This window comes from Calidris pugnax, unplaced genomic scaffold (genome assembly GCF_001431845.1).
Source record: "Calidris pugnax isolate Ruff unplaced genomic scaffold, ASM143184v1 scaffold71, whole genome shotgun sequence".
Lineage (NCBI taxonomy): Eukaryota > Metazoa > Chordata > Aves > Charadriiformes > Scolopacidae > Calidris > Calidris pugnax.
In genome coordinates this window covers 2926803-2944613 of record NW_015090882.1, presented here as the reverse complement: position 1 = coordinate 2944613, position 17811 = coordinate 2926803, and the positions used below count along the sequence as shown (strand labels likewise).

The 17811-nt window shown below is 45.6% G+C and overlaps 1 protein-coding gene across 2 annotated transcripts in view; it reads right to left on the bottom strand.

Moving 5' to 3' along the window:
* The window catches only part of EGFR (epidermal growth factor receptor), a 243829-nt gene that overhangs the window by 148641 nt on the left and 77377 nt on the right, over positions 1-17811 (bottom strand). The window lies entirely within an intron of this gene.

Genomic DNA, 17811 nt, shown 5'->3' with positions numbered 1-17811 from the left:
AACTTCTTCAGGCATTGGGGGGGTTTCAAGCTCCTCAGAAGAGAGAAGAGCTCTCTGGGATTGCTCATGGAGCTGCTCTGCAGTGACACTGAGCAAAGAAGAAAGCAGTTTAAGTTTAAAAAGGATTGTTTTGGGCTTTTCTAAGTACATTCTCTTGTTTAGGATTAGAAGATAATGACTTCTGCTATACTGCAGAGCGATTATAAAAATAATTCTCTTCACCTAGTATCTTTTATCCCGAGAGATCCATGGGGTATTTATGAACCAGAAGCCAGATATTTTAGCTCAGGAATATCTGCAGCTGCAAACAAACACCTTCTGGGCTTGTTCAGTTCAAACGTTTGCACGGGTGAACATCCAGCTCCACGCTTCATTTCATCTGCTTTTCAACAAACAAACAAGTAAACATGCCATTTGCAAAACTGATTTGGAGGAACAAAATTCACGTGTTTTTAGGAAAATTCAACAAACAAACAAGTAAACATGCCATTTGCAAAACTGATTTGGAGGAACAAAATTCATGTGTTTTTAGGAAAATACTGCAAAGGCTTCACTACCAAAAAAAAAAATACACTCTAGTAAAATTACAAATTCAAGTGTAGTCCTGTCACAGATTCCACAATAACGATATTTAATTACACTCATGCACACCAATTTACCTCGGCTTTCTCAGAGGTTGTTTTATTATGCTTGACAAGAATATCTCCCGGGCAACTCACTTGGGGGAGTGGTGACAACTGCTGTTTAATCAGTACAGCAATTAGCTTAAGTTCTGTTCTTAATGGCTGAACATTCGACCGATGGCATGGACTTTAGTGATGTTTAATTCGGGCATGGAGCAAAGGCAAAAGTTTAAACCTCATCCTTGTTTCAGAAGAAACTGCAATGAAGATTAAATAGGAAAAAAAAAAATTAAAGAAGTATCAGACAGCAACAAAACTTCAGTAGAGCTCGTTTTCAGGATGTGTTTTTTTTTTTTAAAAGAAGCCCAGTCCTCTTGGCCAAATACAGTAACACAATTCCCAAAGTCAACTTCCTAAGAGAGTGCTGAGGGTGGGAGGGAGAAGGATTCCTTCTCCCACTGCAAAACTACTTTACATCTGATGGCTGAAACAGCTTCCCGCAGCCACACTGCTCCCTGGCTCCAGGAAAATCCTTGCTGGATTGCTTCCAGATACACCGTAAATAAACAGAATTGAAAAAAAAAAAAAATATCCCCCCCCCCCCCAACCTTCTACCCAATTCCTGTGCCACTGTGTCTCCCCCAGAGGTCAAGAAATGGTTGTGGGCTGGGGGGATTCAGCCCTCAAAACCCTGCTGGGAAACCCTCGGGGACATTCTCTTCCAAACTGGGAATCACTGAAAAACAACTGGTGCTGATGAGGTGGGGAAGGGCAACCCGGCTCTGAAAGCCTTATCGCCTCCGAAAAAGGCAGAGACCTCTTAAACCAGCCATTTAACTACATGGTTTTGATGGAAATTCTGATCTGGGGCTGGAGAGCTTTGCCAGGGAAACGAATTGGGGCCTTTCGAGACTGATGAGAATCCAAGCTGTATTGCATCATCCTTAGATTTTTCTCCAGTAATTCTTGAATAATTGCCATATTGCAATTATAAGTGAAATCAGACTGTCTTTCTCAGCACAGGAAACATTATTGTAATAATTTGCATGAGAAATACCTAGATAAAGGATGCTATTCATTCTAACAAAGCTAAGGTGGTGGTCATAGATACAATATATAACTGAAGTTGAACCCTCAAGTGAACTGTTTTTTATCTATTCTGCGAACTATTTTTATCTGTTCTGTGATATCTGCTGTTATCTGATGTTCTGAATATCAATTTCTGCAACAAAGTGGTGCTAAATCTCTGCTACTCAGAGGCCAGGGGAGAAGATATAATTCCATTTACTTTAAGCAGACACAACTCACTAATTTTTAGAAGCATACGGATAGCTCTCCATTTTACGCCTGTGCTATGTGTAAAGTTCATTAACTTTATCATTTTGGTTGGGTTTTGTGTAACAGTGATTTTTCAAGCCTTCCTCCTGAATTAAAAGCGAGGATCAAACCAACTTGCATTCTCTGAAAAAGAACAAATACAAGTAGTCCCCAACAGATGTTGAACTGCATGCCGTATTTAAAAGGCATGCAAGGCACGAGTGGATTAGGAAAAAAGTTGATGCATTAGTAATGGGTTTGTAGCATCATTTCTCCTTCTCTTGTATTCTCAGCAGAAAATACCTTGCAAGAAAATTGTGCTGCTAAAAAATGATAAAAACACAGCATGGGGTACCTGCTGCCTTAGTGCCCTGCTCACAATAACAGAAGCAGCCCTTCCCAAGTGCCATGAAATAAAACCAGGAGCATATAGGCTTTAATCAACAGGGCTGTTTTAATATAGAGTTAATTCTGGCTCAGCTTCGCACGCGCACACACACACACACAGCTCTTCTGCTCCACCACCACCCACATACCGCGCTCCTCAGAAGTATCTGCTCGCCATTAAACAGGCAAGCTTTCCACTTTCCTAATCTGCTTTGACTTTTTTGGAGTGGATTTGGCCACACATGAAGTTACAGCTTGCGTTCACCCCTACAGCTCTTCGCGCCTGCTCGCGAGATGCAACGGCATGCTGTGTAGACCCCAGGGGCTCCTTCTGGAGACCCTTCTTCTCCGTGGAGGCCGCGGGTGCTACTACCCTTTACTCCGGCCACCTTGTCCTCCTGCCACCAAGCTGTTGTCCCAAAGACGGTCCCCCAAAGGGAACCCTGGCTTCCCACCTCCGCTTTTCCCCAGGGGATCCCGGAGCCGAAACCTTGGCGGCAAGGGCTGCTGCTGCAGAGGAACTGTCTCAACTTGAAGCTCTTCAGAGAGAGCAGGGAGTAGTTTCGCCAATCGAGGAGTTGAAGGCAGGGGAGGGGGGGGGGGGTAGGGACACACATCTTCCAACTCTTAATATAAACACTCGGAGCTCTGCTCAACCAAGTTGGATTTTTTTTTATTTTTTTTTTCTTTCGGTCTCCTTTGTAAAGCTCACCGAGGTGTTCCACACGGCGGAATAGAACAACAGGGTTGTTTAGCACCCCAGGCAAAGAACAAATGTTTATTAACCCAGAGAAATATTCCTGCTCAGACTTGGCCTGGCACGTACAGCTCTGATGAGAAGTCACTCCGGCCTTCTACATTAATCAGACTTCATTAAGAGTAAAAGAAGCGTCTGCTCTACATGTCCATCATAGCTTTTATTTATCTTTTTTCTTAATAATACGCAATTTTTTCCTTTTAGTTTTAATTAATCTGTCATTCCTACCTGTAGCCATTTGCCAGGTACATCATGACTGCCACGTAAAAGGGTCTGTTTTCATTAAACATACAATCTCCTAATCATTTCATACTTTTAACTTCCCTTCCTCCTTCCACCTCCTAAAACACTCGAAAATATGATATCCTATTTTAAATCCTTCAAGAGAACACATATGTTAAAGCCAAGAAGTGTTTAAGATGCCAAAGCTTTAGCAAAAGGGCAGGTGAAGCAGAATGGGTCGTAGACCTCTGCGTGCAAAGGGAGCAGAGACTTCAGAAGGTGAAGCTGCTGCAGAAACAGTTCTCCACAGTTTCATCAATTTTTTCATTTTAAAGCTAAGCTCAGGAACCGTTAACCAAAATTCTGCTGAGGTTAACAGACAAAGTCGCATCCCTCCACCGGTATCGGGGCCACAGGGTAAACGGCACACACACAGACAGTTGCACTGAGAAAATAATCTAATTTTCTTTCTGGGGCAACATCCCATATTTGTGCTTCCTCTCTACAGCATGGGATTGCAACGTCCCTCCCACTCAGGCTAAGTGCAACCACTGGATTTGGATGAGTAATGAGTGGCCGGGCTGAAACGTCTCCACTAAAACGTTCCTCCACCACAACGTCTGAAGCCTTTTTTTTTTTTTTTTGGCTTTTAGTTCAGACTACAAAGTCCACAGATCCCAGCAGGCACCTCCTGCTCAAGCCAAAGATTTGGTGTACGGAAATTTCACGCTTGCTTGGTAATGCAAACAGAGCACACTGTCACTTAGAAGGGGCAAAAGGAATAGAACCAGGATGACACGCAGGAACAATACACCTTAAAAACAAAAAAAAAAAGTACTCAGCTGAAATGTAAAAGAGGACACAATGATGTGGTGTACAAACCAGGACAACCAGCGTTTTATCTCAGTAGCACTACGGCTGCTAATTGTACATAAGGATCTTGCCAGGTAGCGAGTTACTCATCAGACCTACCACCTCGCGTGCACATTTTCCAGAGAAAAGAAGGAAAAGCCAGCAGCTATCCCAGGCGACTACAAGACTCTCTGCTGACTTCATTGTCTCCCCTTCGTAAAAGATCGGTCACAGTCATTTTTTCTTCACACGCAGCCTTACAGGGAGTCCGTGACTCCAGGGCAGACGTTTTGAAAAACCTAAAGATAACTCCCCAACAGAGAAGCGGTGCTGGTAGGAACGATGTCTAACAGCTCCTATAACCCACATCAGCCGCCCATGGAACAGCATTTTAAGAAAAGACAAAAAAAACAAAAAACAAACACCAAAAAGACACACAGCCCCTCCCCAAAACCTTTGGCTCTTCCAAATGCTGAGGAATGAGAAAACGCAGGCAGAACGCATGGCTTTACTCCCCCAACCAAGGGCTAAGCGTTAAACCTCTTTATGTCTTCCGCAGAAAGGACTCAACGGTCTGCAGTGTTGGCCGTGGGCATTTAACTGTATGTATGCAGGCAAGTACCTGTTCGAAATGTCGGGAAGGGACCCAAGAAATCTCTCCCCGGAGACGAAGGTACGGAATTCAAACCGCGTTTATCTGCCAGAAGAACTTGGGAGACGTGCCAACAACAGGTTAGAACAGCCTCGCCGTATCTGATGCTTCAGCAAGAGCCCTGTGGGAATGGCTCCTGCCAACCTGCCCTGCTGGCAAGCGTCCAGCTTCCACACAGAACATCGGGAGAACCCCAAGAACTCACCAGGACGGCAAGAAACCATTAACAACTTCAAAGCCTGGAGTATAAAAGCAGCTTTCCTTTTTGAAGGGTGGGCCAGGAGGCCCGTAAAAGGCAAAGCAGCCAATGCCCGTTTGAAACTGTCCAGTAGCTCTTCAGTTGTTAACGTTCTACCGCTCTCCTGGAAGAAATGGAGCACCTTAAATCCTTAAATCTTAAATCCTACCTATACGATCCAAGAATCCTACATGCTTTTAAAAACTGCTAGCAGAGTCCTGTGAGCCAGTGAGCCTAGCAAATGGCTTCTCTATCAAACCAAGGATAGAGGTCCACCACACCAACGTGATTTATATGACAACAGAATACAAGAAGTTCCTCCATCCTGCCGGTTTATATAAAAGCAGACTCTCTACATCACCCACTCGATCTCAGTTCAGCTCTACATGTCAGATTGTCCTTTTTAGATGCGGCACCGTCCTGACTTCTCGTTAATTAAAACCTAATTCTGCATATCGGCACAGCCATTTCTTCCACCTCAGAACGAAAGCCCTTGCACGTGCAGCCTTCTGGCTTTTGGTTGCGTTGACTACGTGCTGAGATGGATCATTTCAGCTCAGTCAGACCTTGGTGTTCTGTTAATCCTAATGCTACGCCAGGAGGAAACTCTCGACACTGCAGAAGTCAACGTTGCCCATCACTTCCAACCCACTCAGCCCAATATAAGACCTCAGGTTATAGCACTGATAGTGAAGATCTCCATCCTAAAGAACCTGAATTGCCCCCCTAGGCTTTCAGAGCTTTCCCTTTTATTATACCCAATGCCCGTTGTAGAGTTTGGAGTTAGCTCCTTGGCAATTTAGAAAAAGGTGTTGGATTCATGGTCCAGAAATGGAGGCAACTTTCCCTCTGCAGACCCCTCCAGTGGGCTGGGCAGCGTTGGGCAGAGGGAGCTGCTTCCACCCATCCCAACCAGAACTTGAGCTCTGGTCCTAACTGTGCTTAGCAAAGCAGAGCTTTGCATTGCAAACGCAGGATTAGGATCAAAAAGAAGTATACGAAAAGAAAAAAAATAATCAATTTTATAAAGCACTTTTACTGGCGGAGAGAAGTTCCCCAGAAAGTTCAAAACCGGGTGCTACAAGTGAGATGCTATATTTTGCATACACAGTCTACTAACTGTAGAATAATTTCTGGTATTCAGCTGCTGGGGGGGGGGGGTATTTTGAATTGTATCACTGCACGTTTGAGATACCATTAATCACCCTCCTCAAATTAGCCTCAGGGAAACAATTGTTCGCTCTCATCTTTTTCTTTTTTTTTTTTTTTTTTTTTACGTTTCTTTACAGCCAAGGCTTAGGTTTTTGAACCCGGTGCCTAACCAAAACAACATACCTTCTCTCTTTTTTGGAAGGCGAGAAGTAGAGAGACCTTTCAGCTGCAAAGCAGCAACTAAGATCTACCTTCCTTTCACTCACACGGCTGCCTTCCTCCCCTCAAGCTTTCCCACTCTCTCTCGCTGCACACCAGATCATGAAAAAAAATATAGAAAATGCTATCTACGTTAATGAAAAGCAGCTGACATCCCCTTTTTTTTTTTTTTTTTTTTTTTTTTTACGTTTCATTACAGCCAAGGCTTAGGTTTTTGAACCCGGTGCCTAACCAAAACAACATACCTTCTCTCTTTTTTGGAAGGCGAGAAGTAGAGAGACCTTTCAGCTGCAAAGCAGCAACTAAGATCTACCTTCCTTTCACTCACACGGCTGCCTTCCTCCCCTCAAGCTTTCCCACTCTCTCTCGCTGCACAGAGGGCTCAGGTCGGGCCACCAGGTTGCACTGAGGTAGTTGTCAACCTTATCTTCACTCAGTAATCCCCCACATAATCCCGGAGAGGCACATAATCCCAACCCATGAGCTCTGGTGTGGGCTTTTGGGGTCATTGCCCTTCCACCTGTGAGGTAGGGAAAGGCACCGCTTCTTCTCAACTCCCTGGAGCTGGAAGGGAATTTCCACAGAGGAGCAACCCCACGGGAAGCATCTGCTTTCCCCCTGGTGAGTGGCAGGGCTGACAATCAAAAAAAATCAGTATTTTGTGTGCTGCTCCTGCTTATTTAACCCACGGTGTTTTTAAGAAACAATGAGAAGACTGGATTTGAAAAAAAAAATAATTATAAAAGCTATATACTTTTTTTTTCCTTCCACAAATATGTACGAAGAAGTCCTTGGATGTTCCCATCAGTTTCTGGCCCTGTCTTTAAAGACATTAATATGCTTAAATACCTGGGAATTAGGTTTCAATTATCATGATCCCCCAGAGGTGTTTTTACTTTTTCTTCTTCATTATGCAAAGAACATGAAGCAAGATCAGGTTTTTATGAGCCCACACACAAAGGCATCAGATTTGCTGACTCTTAATAACAAATTTGGACTGGAGAACCTAGTCTTGGTGAATGTAGAGAAAGAGAAAAAGAAAGAGAAAAAGAAAGAGAAAAAGAAAGAGAAAAAGAAAGAGAAAAAGAAAGAGAAAAAGAAAGAGAAAAAGAAAGAGAAAAAGAAAGAGAAAAAGAAAGAGAAAAAGAAAGAGAAAAAGAAAGAGAAAAAGAAAGAGAAAAAGAAAGAGAAAAAGAAAGAGAAAAAGAAAGAGAAAAAGAAAGAGAAAAAGAAAGAGAAAAAGAAAGAGAAAAAGAAAGAGAAAAAGAAAGAGAAAAAGAAAGAGAAAAAGAAAGAGAAAAAGAAAGAGAAAAAGAAAGAGAAAAAGAAAGAGAAAAAGAAAGAGAAAAAGAAAGAGAAAAAGAAAGAGAAAAAGAAAGAGAAAAAGAAAGAGAAAAAGAAAGAGAAAAAGAAAGAGAAAAAGAAAGAGAAAAAGAAAGAGAAAAAGAAAGAGAAAAAGAAAGAGAAAAAGAAAGAGAAAAAGAAAGAGAAAAAGAAAGAGAAAAAGAAAGAGAAAAAGAAAGAGAAAAAGAAAGAGAAAAAGAAAGAGAAAAAGAAAGAGAAAAAGAAAGAGAAAAAGAAAGAAAATGCTGCCAAAGAGGTCCTTTGACTCTAATGGCACAACCACAGGACAGTAATGAAAGTAACGTGACCTCCCGATGTCCCCAAAATGTCACTCCATACAATAGCATCACCTGCCAGGGTGCAGAGTAGGTCAAACTATTCCTGCCGCCTTCTTTTAAAAATAATAAATAAACAAACTGGGGAAAGGAGAGATCTAGTAGCTTCACTTCCATCCTTTTCTCCAGGTGGTAGGAACGAGGTGAGCAGAAACAGCACCAGCCATCACTCACTGCACCTCCCAGGCGTTAAAAAGAACCGAGCTGGGTTACCAGCACAATAATGCAAAAAATCAAGGGGGGGGTGTAGACCCACAGCAGGCAGTTAATACAATTATTAATAACTACAGCCGTTTAGTAAAACCATCCACTTGCTTTGTTCACGCACTGGAAATTTTAGGCCTCCTCAGAAAATTATCTTTCATCCTCTGGGAATGGAGTCTTATGGTTGGCTTCAAAGATGCTGGCACAAAGCGCAGACCTTTTGTTTAATTGCTCTCTTTTGAAGCAGAATATTAAGTCAAATGAAACTGAATATGAAAGGGAGAGGCCATACCGGAGTGGATGGGAACAAACAAAGCCAAGGCAGACCATATCTGCCCCCTTCCCCCATCTCTAATGTTATTAAGGGAAGCATATTTTCCCATCTAAGCCTCTGCAAAATTGCTCCAGCGGGAAAGAAAAAAAAAAATATGGTTTGGATAGAAAAAAAAAAAACCCAACTATACTTTCCCAAGGAAATTTTATTTTATTTTTTAACATCCAACAATATCTAAGGCTGGCACTCTCAGAAGTACTGGCAGTGGAATGGCTCTTTTCCCATTGTCCTGAAATCACTGATAGCAAGTTAGACTAAGGTCAATTGAGAAAAAAAAACACACAAAGCAAAACCACCAAACCCATTGGTAGTGCTTTTAAAGAATCAAGGTTTCTATGCAGCAGACGTGTAAAAATATGAATATACATATACATACATTTCCATGGATACACGTAAGTAAATACGTACAGAAATGGACCAACAACCACACCTCTGTGGACACTAGGGGTTGGTCACCACCACCACCCCCCCTCCCCCAAGGACTCAGACCTTTTCCAGCTACAATTTAGTATTTGCATTCCCTCTGTTAAAAAGAAACTGCCAAAGCCAATCACTCGAGCTGTGTTTTCCTTTGCTGATACAAATTGTTATGCAAACAAAAGGGAACAACTACTCGGAGGACTGTACCTAGGAACATGTGGCAAATTGCTTAACCTTGACGAAGAAAACTTTACCAGGGGGGTGGGAAATAAGGGGGGAAAAAAAAAAAAAAAAAGAAATAAAAAAGGCTTTCTTCTCTCTTTCCTGCAACAACAGAATTTTCTACTCTTTTCACAGACATTCAGGACATGGCTTACTTAAAGCTTCCAAAATTTAAATGAAACCACCACATTGTCATTATCCAGATAAGGAAACTCTTACAGAGGCTCCATTCCAGAGCGCAAAAAATCACAGAATCACATGGGGTTGGAAGGGACCTCTGGAGATCATCTAGTCCAACCCCCCTGACAAAGCAGGGCCACCCAGAGCACGTGTCCAGGTGGGTTTGAATGTCTCCAGAGAAGGAGACTCCACCACCTTCCTGGGCAGCCTCTGCCAGGGCTCTGCCACCCTCACAGGAAAGAAGTTCCTCCTCATGTTTAGGTGGAACTTCTTACATTCAAGTTTGTGCCCGTTCCCTCTTGTCCTGTCCCTGGGCACCACTGAAAAAAGACTGGCCCCATCCTCCTGACACCCACCCTTGAAGGATTTATAGGTGTTGATCAGATCCCCCCTCAGTTTTCTCTTCTCCAGACTAAAAAGACCCAAGTCCCTCAGCCTTTCCTCATCAGAGAGATGCTCCAGGCCCCTCATCATCTTTGTACCCTCTGCTGTCCCCTCTCCAGCAGTTCCCTGTCCTTCTGGAACTGGGGAGCCCAGAACTGGTCCCAGTGCTCCAGATGGGGCCTCCCCAGGGCAGAGCAGAGGGGCAGGATGACCTCCCTCCACCTGCTGCTCACACTCTTCCTGATGCCCCCCAGGATGCCCTTGGCCTTCTTGGCCACCAGGGCCCATTGCTGGCTCATGGTCATCCTGTTGGCCACCAGGACTCCCAGGTCTTTCTCCTCAGAGCTGCTCTCCTGGAAATAGCTTTTTTAGTTGGAGTGCCCCAAAACACCTCTTTAAAACACTCAGTGCTGGGTTTTTATATAGCATTTGAAGGACTTCTCCTTTCCCTTCCAAATTCTTCACCTCAATGAGTTTATTGCAAGCTGGGATCTGATGGGCTGAGGGATACAACCATTGCTTTTGGCATCCGGAAACATATGTCATTCACATGGAGGAGATAAACTGTGGTCCTGAAAAGGATGCTCAGTCTGGGATTAGACAGTTGATAATGAGTTCATTACACGTAACACGCAGCGGAACGCGGAGGCCACATAGATCCAAGCTGCCGTGTAAAGACACAAATTTTTGTAAAGATTCTAAGTAAAGATTGTAAAAAATTTAAGTAAAGACAGAAATGCTTTCTCTGGGTGAAATACAGAAATTTAGGCTGTTCCCTGGCAGACAGGGAATTCTCCAGGCAGGCACAGATCCATACCGTACTGTAAATTATGGCCTGCTATAAATGAAAAACGCTGATTTGGGGATTGTTCACTTTGTTATAATTTTCCAAGAGTAATATCCTGCAGGGAACAGCCAAGTTAATACAATGTTTCCACTCAAAAAATTGGCAGCCTGAGCGCAGCCGATGGGGTGTATTTAATGAGAGTTTGCCTGCTGATAAAACGTTATTGCAGAACACGCAGGCCAAGGAGAACCTCTGATTTTCCATCCCGGGATGTAACCTTAGCCCAGGAAATGGGGTAACTCGCAATAGTTCCCCTGGATTTCTAATACACCATGTATTTTTTTTTTTTTTTACACTCTTTTTAAACGCGTTCTGTAATTTATAAGCTTTTTCAGCCATTGGAAGCCCACAGACTTTGTTTCGTCTGGTTTATTCTCAAAGGTAAAGGCTTGGGATGGGACTCACGCCCCTCGCTTTCACACTTGGCTCCAAGGTGCCACGCAAGGCTCATCTGCTCCCTCGGAACCAGAGTGTGTTAACTCAGAGCTTATCACCTCCTGACACGAGCATCTTCTCATCTTTCCTTAACCTGCCTACGGCTATGGCTGGGTATTTTTCCTCTCCAAACTTCCTATTTCTGGAGCGGCGAGTGAATAATTTACAGCGAAACGCGAAGCTGCACTAAGGTAGGAAAGAAAAACCGGGATTGAGCCACTGAACTGGAAAGAAAATCCGAAGTGTCAAAAAAACCAAAAAGCTCCACCACCCCCCCCCGCTGCTCTGTGGTGAGCACGATAGGACGGGCAACAGATGTGTGCAGCCCTTGAAACCATCCTCCCTGCCCCTCTCTGCACCCACTGCGCTCCCTCCGCGTCCATCAGCTCAGATAAAGCTCACGGAAAGCTCACAAGCTGCTGAAGTCTTGAGATGGGGAGGAAGGGGGGGGGGAGGACACATGGCACACACCACCACCATTTCACGCTACATCTCGGCGGTCAGCATCACAACCCAGATGAGGTTTCAGCTTCTCGCTGCCACCACCGCCGCCAGATGACAGATCGGCGGGGTGATGGCCGAGAGCTCGGAGGAAGAAGCCAAGTACCACCCACCACAAGAGCCCTTTGGGCTGGGCACAGGAGGATCATAGAATCACAGAATGGTTAGAGTTGGAAGGGACCTTAAAGATCATGGAGTTCCCACCCCCTGCCCTGGGCAGGGACACCTCCCACCAGACCAGGTTGCTCCAAGCCCCATCCAGCCTGGCCTTGAACCCCTCCAGGGATGGGGCAGCCACAGCTTCTCTGGGCAACCTGTTCCAGTGTCTCACCACCCTCACAGCAAAGAATTTCTTCCTGACATCTCATCTAAATCTCCCCTCTTCCAATTTAAAACCCGCACAGCCGCACACCCACAAATGTGACACCTCTCCACCACCACCACCCCCGCTGGGGAACCCATGGGATGGACGTGATGTGAAGCTGTGCAGGGGGGCAGCTTGGACATCATGGGTAGGAGGATATTGTTTCCCAACAGAGCTGTTCTGCATCGCCCAGAGGAGAAAACCAAACCCTTGGACACTGCCTTGAGACGCCGTCCCGGCGCTCTCTAGAAGCTGCTAACAACCATGTGCGTGTGTCGGGGGGGGTGTGTGTGTGGGGGGGTGTGTGTGTAACTCCACAGCTCCCTCCTCCACCCCCCACAAACAGTACTGGGAAGCTGCTGATGTTCAAGTGGTGGGGAAGGTCAAGGATTTATCGTGGGAGAGCCAACAGTAACTTCACTGTGTCTCCGGAACACTGCAAACAGACAAATCGCACCATTTAAGAAGGAAAATAAGTTATTACGCTTTAATTTAGGAATTTAAAGAAAGCATAACTCTACTGGCCTTAGAATCAACTGCCTGAGGGTACAGACCCACCGTATATTTCCCTAAACCGAGGGCAGCTGTCGGGGGGGGTGTGTGTGTGTGGGGGGGTGTGTGTGTAACTCCACAGCTCCCTCCTCCACCCCCCACAAACAGTACTGGGAAGCTGCTGATGTTCAAGTGGTGGGGAAGGTCAAGGATTTATCGTGGGAGAGCCAACAGTAACTTCACTGTCTCTCCGGAACACTGCAAACACCCAAATCGCACCATTTGAGAAGGAAAATAAGTTATTACGCTTTAATTTAGGAATTTAAAGAAAGCATAACTCTACTGGCCTTAGAATCAACCGCCTGAGGGTACAGACCCACCGTATTATTTTCCTAAACCGAGGGCAGCCAGTTATTCCTCTGGAAGCAGAGCTCCTTCTCCATAACGTGACAGCAAGCTTTCCAAAAGCACAACCAGGACTTGACAAGACTCCTCAGTCGCAGGGCCTGCCAAAATCCTGTCCAAAAAAACAGCCTCCCCCCCGCCTTTCCTAAGGATTCCTTCAACTTTCCCTAGAGCTCCTGTGAAAGAAGAGGCATGTGGAGGGTTAGGCGAGTGGCGGGGAGATCTCCTGGAGACACAGAGCACAGCACCATGCTTGGTCCGGGAGCACGATCTCCCTTAACGCCACGAGGGAAGAAGCAGCGAGGAGAGGTTTGCTTTTTACAAAAGCACCCGTTTGCCTTCGGTCACACACATGCAACGTCGGGCAGCACAAAATCACAGAACCACATGGGGCTGGAAGGGACCTCTGGAGATCATCTAGTCCAACCCCCCTGCCAAAGCAGGTCCACCCAGAGCAGGTCCCACAGGAACGTGTCCAGGAGGGTTTTGAATGTCTCCAGAGAAGGAGACTCCACCACCTCCCTGGGCAGCCTCTGCCAGGGCTCTGCCACCCTCACAGCAAAGAAGTTCCTCCTCATGTTTAGGTGGAACTTCTTATGTTCATGTCTGTGCCCGTTCCCCCTTGTCCTGTCAATGGGCACCACTGAAAAAAGACTGGCCCCATCCTCCTGACACCCACCCTTGAAGGATTTATAGGCATTGATCAGATCACCCCTCAGCCTTCTCTTCTCCGGACTAAAAAGACCCAAGTCCCTCAGACTCTCCTCAGAGAGATGCTCCAGGCCCCTCATCATCTTTGTAGCCCTCTGCTGTCCCCTCTCCAGCAGTTCCCTGTCCTTCTGGAACTGGGGAGCCCAGAACTGGACCCAGAGCTCCAGCTGGGGCCTCCCCAGGGCAGAGCAGAGGGGCAGGATGACCCCCTCGACCTGCTGCTCACACTCCTCCTGATGCCCCCCAGGATGCCATTGGCCTTCTTGGCCACAAGTGCCCATTGCTGGCTCATGGTCATCCTGTTGTCCCCCAGGACTCGTAGGTCTTTCTCCTCAGAGCTGCTCTCCAGCAGGTCAGCCCCCAAAACACCCAACGCTGCAACCACAGGAGTCCCAAAGAGCAGACCGAGGCACTGAAATACCTACTCCATTTCTTTGGCTGCGGGGTGGTGGCACCTCGAAAGATGTTATCTGACCTCCCCACCCCCCCCAGGCTGGTCCCAGGAGGAGAACGGCTCTCGGTCTTTGCTTTTGGGGGAATGTTTTTCCACGGGAGAGAGCAGCTAGAGGGAAAGACCCTCTGGCCCCAGGAGTGGCTGCGTATTGCAACACCCTTCCTTGGCAGAGGAGACTGCGGCGTCCCTGCAGCTGTCCTGGGCAGCGGCCAGGGGCTCTCCCTCAAGGTGCTTCATCCCGTGTCCAAGTCTTTTTATGAGTCCCAGACTTGCAGAAGAGGACTGGTGCCAAGTTCAGTGTGTTCTTGGTTTTACCAGCTGCCTTTTTTTTTTTTTTTTTTTAAAGTAAATTAATTTAAATTCATCACGGGAGGAGAGAGACACTAGGAAGAGCAAGGTGTGAGAGCTTCGCTTGCTTTGGTTCAGGTTCCTCCGTGTTTAGCTGGAGGTGTTCACCCAACAGCCCAAGGCTCAGTCGGTTTCCAGTGGGTGATGCAGACGTTTGTCTGGTAGGAACAGGAGACTAAAAGCATTAGAAGAGCCAATCCCACATAAAGAACATGGAACATCTGGCCCCTGCAGTGCTTGCTTGTGTTAAGCTACTGCTAAGTGCCATAAAAAGTGATCATCCCTTCATACTTCAGCCCAAAGCCTCCAGCAATTTGTTCCATTACCAAACCTCAAACCAACCACTTGTTCGATCGGGTGCTTTTTAGACCTCTGTGCACTGCCCTTTCATTTGTCACACTCAGGAAAGCAGGTACGTAGCCATTTTTGGTCTCTTTCCACCCATCAGCCACATGATGACAAGCTCACCATGGAGGAAATCAAGGGGCAACACTCGGTGTTAGGGCCTCCCCGTCCCTTTACTTCTCAGACCCCACCACAAGCAGACCTCTTCTTCACTGGGCTCTCCAAAGAAAACACTCAATGCTACTTAAACTCCCAGGCCCGAAGGATTTTCCTTTGCATCACATAAATTTCCTCATCCAACCGGCAACTTCTCTTCTTGCTTTAATGGCCATTCACCAGATTTCAGAAGGAACCCCGAGGTACGAAGGGGCTGGGCTTTGATGGGGACGCAGCCCCCGTGCCCCATCCAAACAGCTCGATCAAGGGAAATGGAGCAGAGAGACTGTGCCAGCAGCTGAAAGGTTTTTCTAAAAAATCACCGAGAAGGAAAATAAATAAATAAATTAAAAAATTCAATTGCCGGCCTCACGCGGGGTGGGGTAGTACCATCAATACGTGACAAAAAGCAAGCACTTGGTTTCCAAGGGGTCATTAAGCCTTTAACTATCCACTTAACACAAATGCCACTAGCAATACTGGTCAAGTCAATGTTTGTGCACAATTAGGCTTCAGATTGAGCTGGGAAGCTGCTGTACATAACGCGATCTGTGGAGACTTGTTTCTCTTTCTAATGGATTTAAATTGCCAATAAAACAGAAGCCTAGGACACAGGTGTAAAACCAAGCTCAAAAGAACAAACATTTTCCCTGCCATTCGTTTTTCAAGGCGCTGTGAAGATCAAGGGGATTTTGTCTTTGTCTGTCCAATGCGTGTAATTTTTTAAAAAAAAAAAAAAAGATAAATTATAATTATGGGGAGGGAGTGCCTTTTGAATCAAATCACGTAATGTCGAGCTGTCACGTGGCACATTTCTCCACCCCTCACCCCAAAGAAGAAGGCTGCAGGTATAAATACCCTGTACCCATAACGCCTGGGGGTGGTGGGGAGGGCAAGCCCAAACCACCCCAGCTATTAAGATGCTTTTCCTTCCTTCCTCTGGAGCTTTGGTCCGGAGGAGCCGTGGATCAGCTCCGTGTGCCTTCAGCCAGCCAGAAAACTTCTGGCCAGGGCAAGGGGCAAGCAGCTGGGCAAAGGAACAGGCTCTATGTTCTCCCAGGCTGAGACGGGCAAACACAACACGCCCAAGATTGGCGTTGGGTGTCTTTGCCAAAGAGAAGTCTCCACACACACCACCCCCTTCCTTTTTCAGGGCTCCATCCAGCCAGTTTGCAAGTATCCTTGTAAGACGTTCGTTAGGTGCAGAAGCTGCTCAGCACCTTTTATGGGCTTCCCCAGATATCACAGGGCTAGTTTTATGCTTACAAAGCCCTTTTGAAGCCAGGCCAAGATCTGCAAACCGACTGTTGTCCTCAGATTTTGCCAATGTGTAAAAGGACCAAATTCTCTTTTAATTCAAATAAGCTATGAGGTCCTGAAGCCTCGACAGGATCAAACGCTTTAAAATACAAAATGAAAAAAAAAAAGAAGTCAAGAAAGGAGATGTAAATGTCCCACCTGTTTTCCTGGTATGCTGCAGAAGTAGCATTAAAAAAAAAAAAACAAAAAACCCCAAATAAATAGCACCCTCACAAACATCCAAACCAGAACACAAACTACTACTCCACGCAGGTGCCCCATAAATATAATCTTTAAACCTTTACCCATAGCTGAATTTGGACTGCAGCAAAATAATAAATAAATTAATTAATTTTTAAAAATCTAATTTGTATTCAGCAGAGGGATGGCTGCTAATGCTGCAGAAAAACACGGCGCAGGTTAATACTCAATATTAATGAGAGCAGAATATCCCAAAGCTGTGAACTACTAAAAAGCTTTCTTACACACAGTCGTGGCTAATGGCAATTTGCAGACAGCATGTAGTAGTTCAAAGCTTAATAGATTTTCTTTTTTCCCCCCTTTTTGTTTTCTCTTGCTCCGCAGCTCACAAACCCTGCCAGACTTAGCGAGAAAAAAAAAAATATGCTACGGATGGATAAATGGATGGAGAGGAGCCTATGGAAGAGGTGAAGCAACCCCTCACCTCGAGTTTTAACACAAGGCCTCGAGTTTTAACCCAAAACACAACATCCCAGCTTATCCAGGAGACTCCAACCGGGAGCCAAAAAGCCGATGCGACCCAGTGAGCGGTGCCGGGAATGGTGGGGGCATCCCCAGTGTCCCTGGAGATGGGATCCCATGGGAGCATCTCCCACAGAGCGCCTGGCTCCAGGTGGTGCCTCCCCAGCTCCTTGGAAAGTCAGAGGGAACAAAAAAACAGACGCATTACCCAAAACCATGGGATTTTGTGGACATTTCCACGCACGCAGTCATTTTTTGAAGACCCCGGTATTTACATCTGGCCGTGTCTTCACCCGCCCTTTGTTTTAGGGCTAAGTAAATGCCCGGAGGAAAAAAAAAAAAAAGTAATTACTTTAGCCCCTGTGCCCTGTATCAGAGCATGCAATTTCTTGATTACGTACAATTATTGGGGGGTTGGGGGCGGGGCAGATTTTAGACCCTATCAAATCTATACAGCAGTGCAGACAGTTATAATACACAGACCCTGATTTTATAATCCTCTTTTGACTGTGTCATGGAAAATATATTGTTCTGACCCCTCAACGGTCAGCCCAACCCACGCCAACAAAACCAAAAAACAACCCCTGCCCCTTCCCAAAAAATCCAGAGCCTGCTGAAGATTCGGTAATCGAATTAGGGTAATTTTAGCTCCTCCTTGCTGTATTTTTTTTTTTCGTGGCCATACTCCTTACAGCACTTATTCTGAGACACTAAACCAAAATCCCCTGCTTCATCCGAAGCAGATTAATTATGATTTCCATGCCGAGTTCTCTATTGCAGCTATACAGCGGCCTGAAATAAATACCCAAAAGATCAAAAAAAAGTAATTTAAAGAGTTCTGCAGACAACTTCTCTACCAGGGCTCGGATTCATAAAGTACAAACCGCTT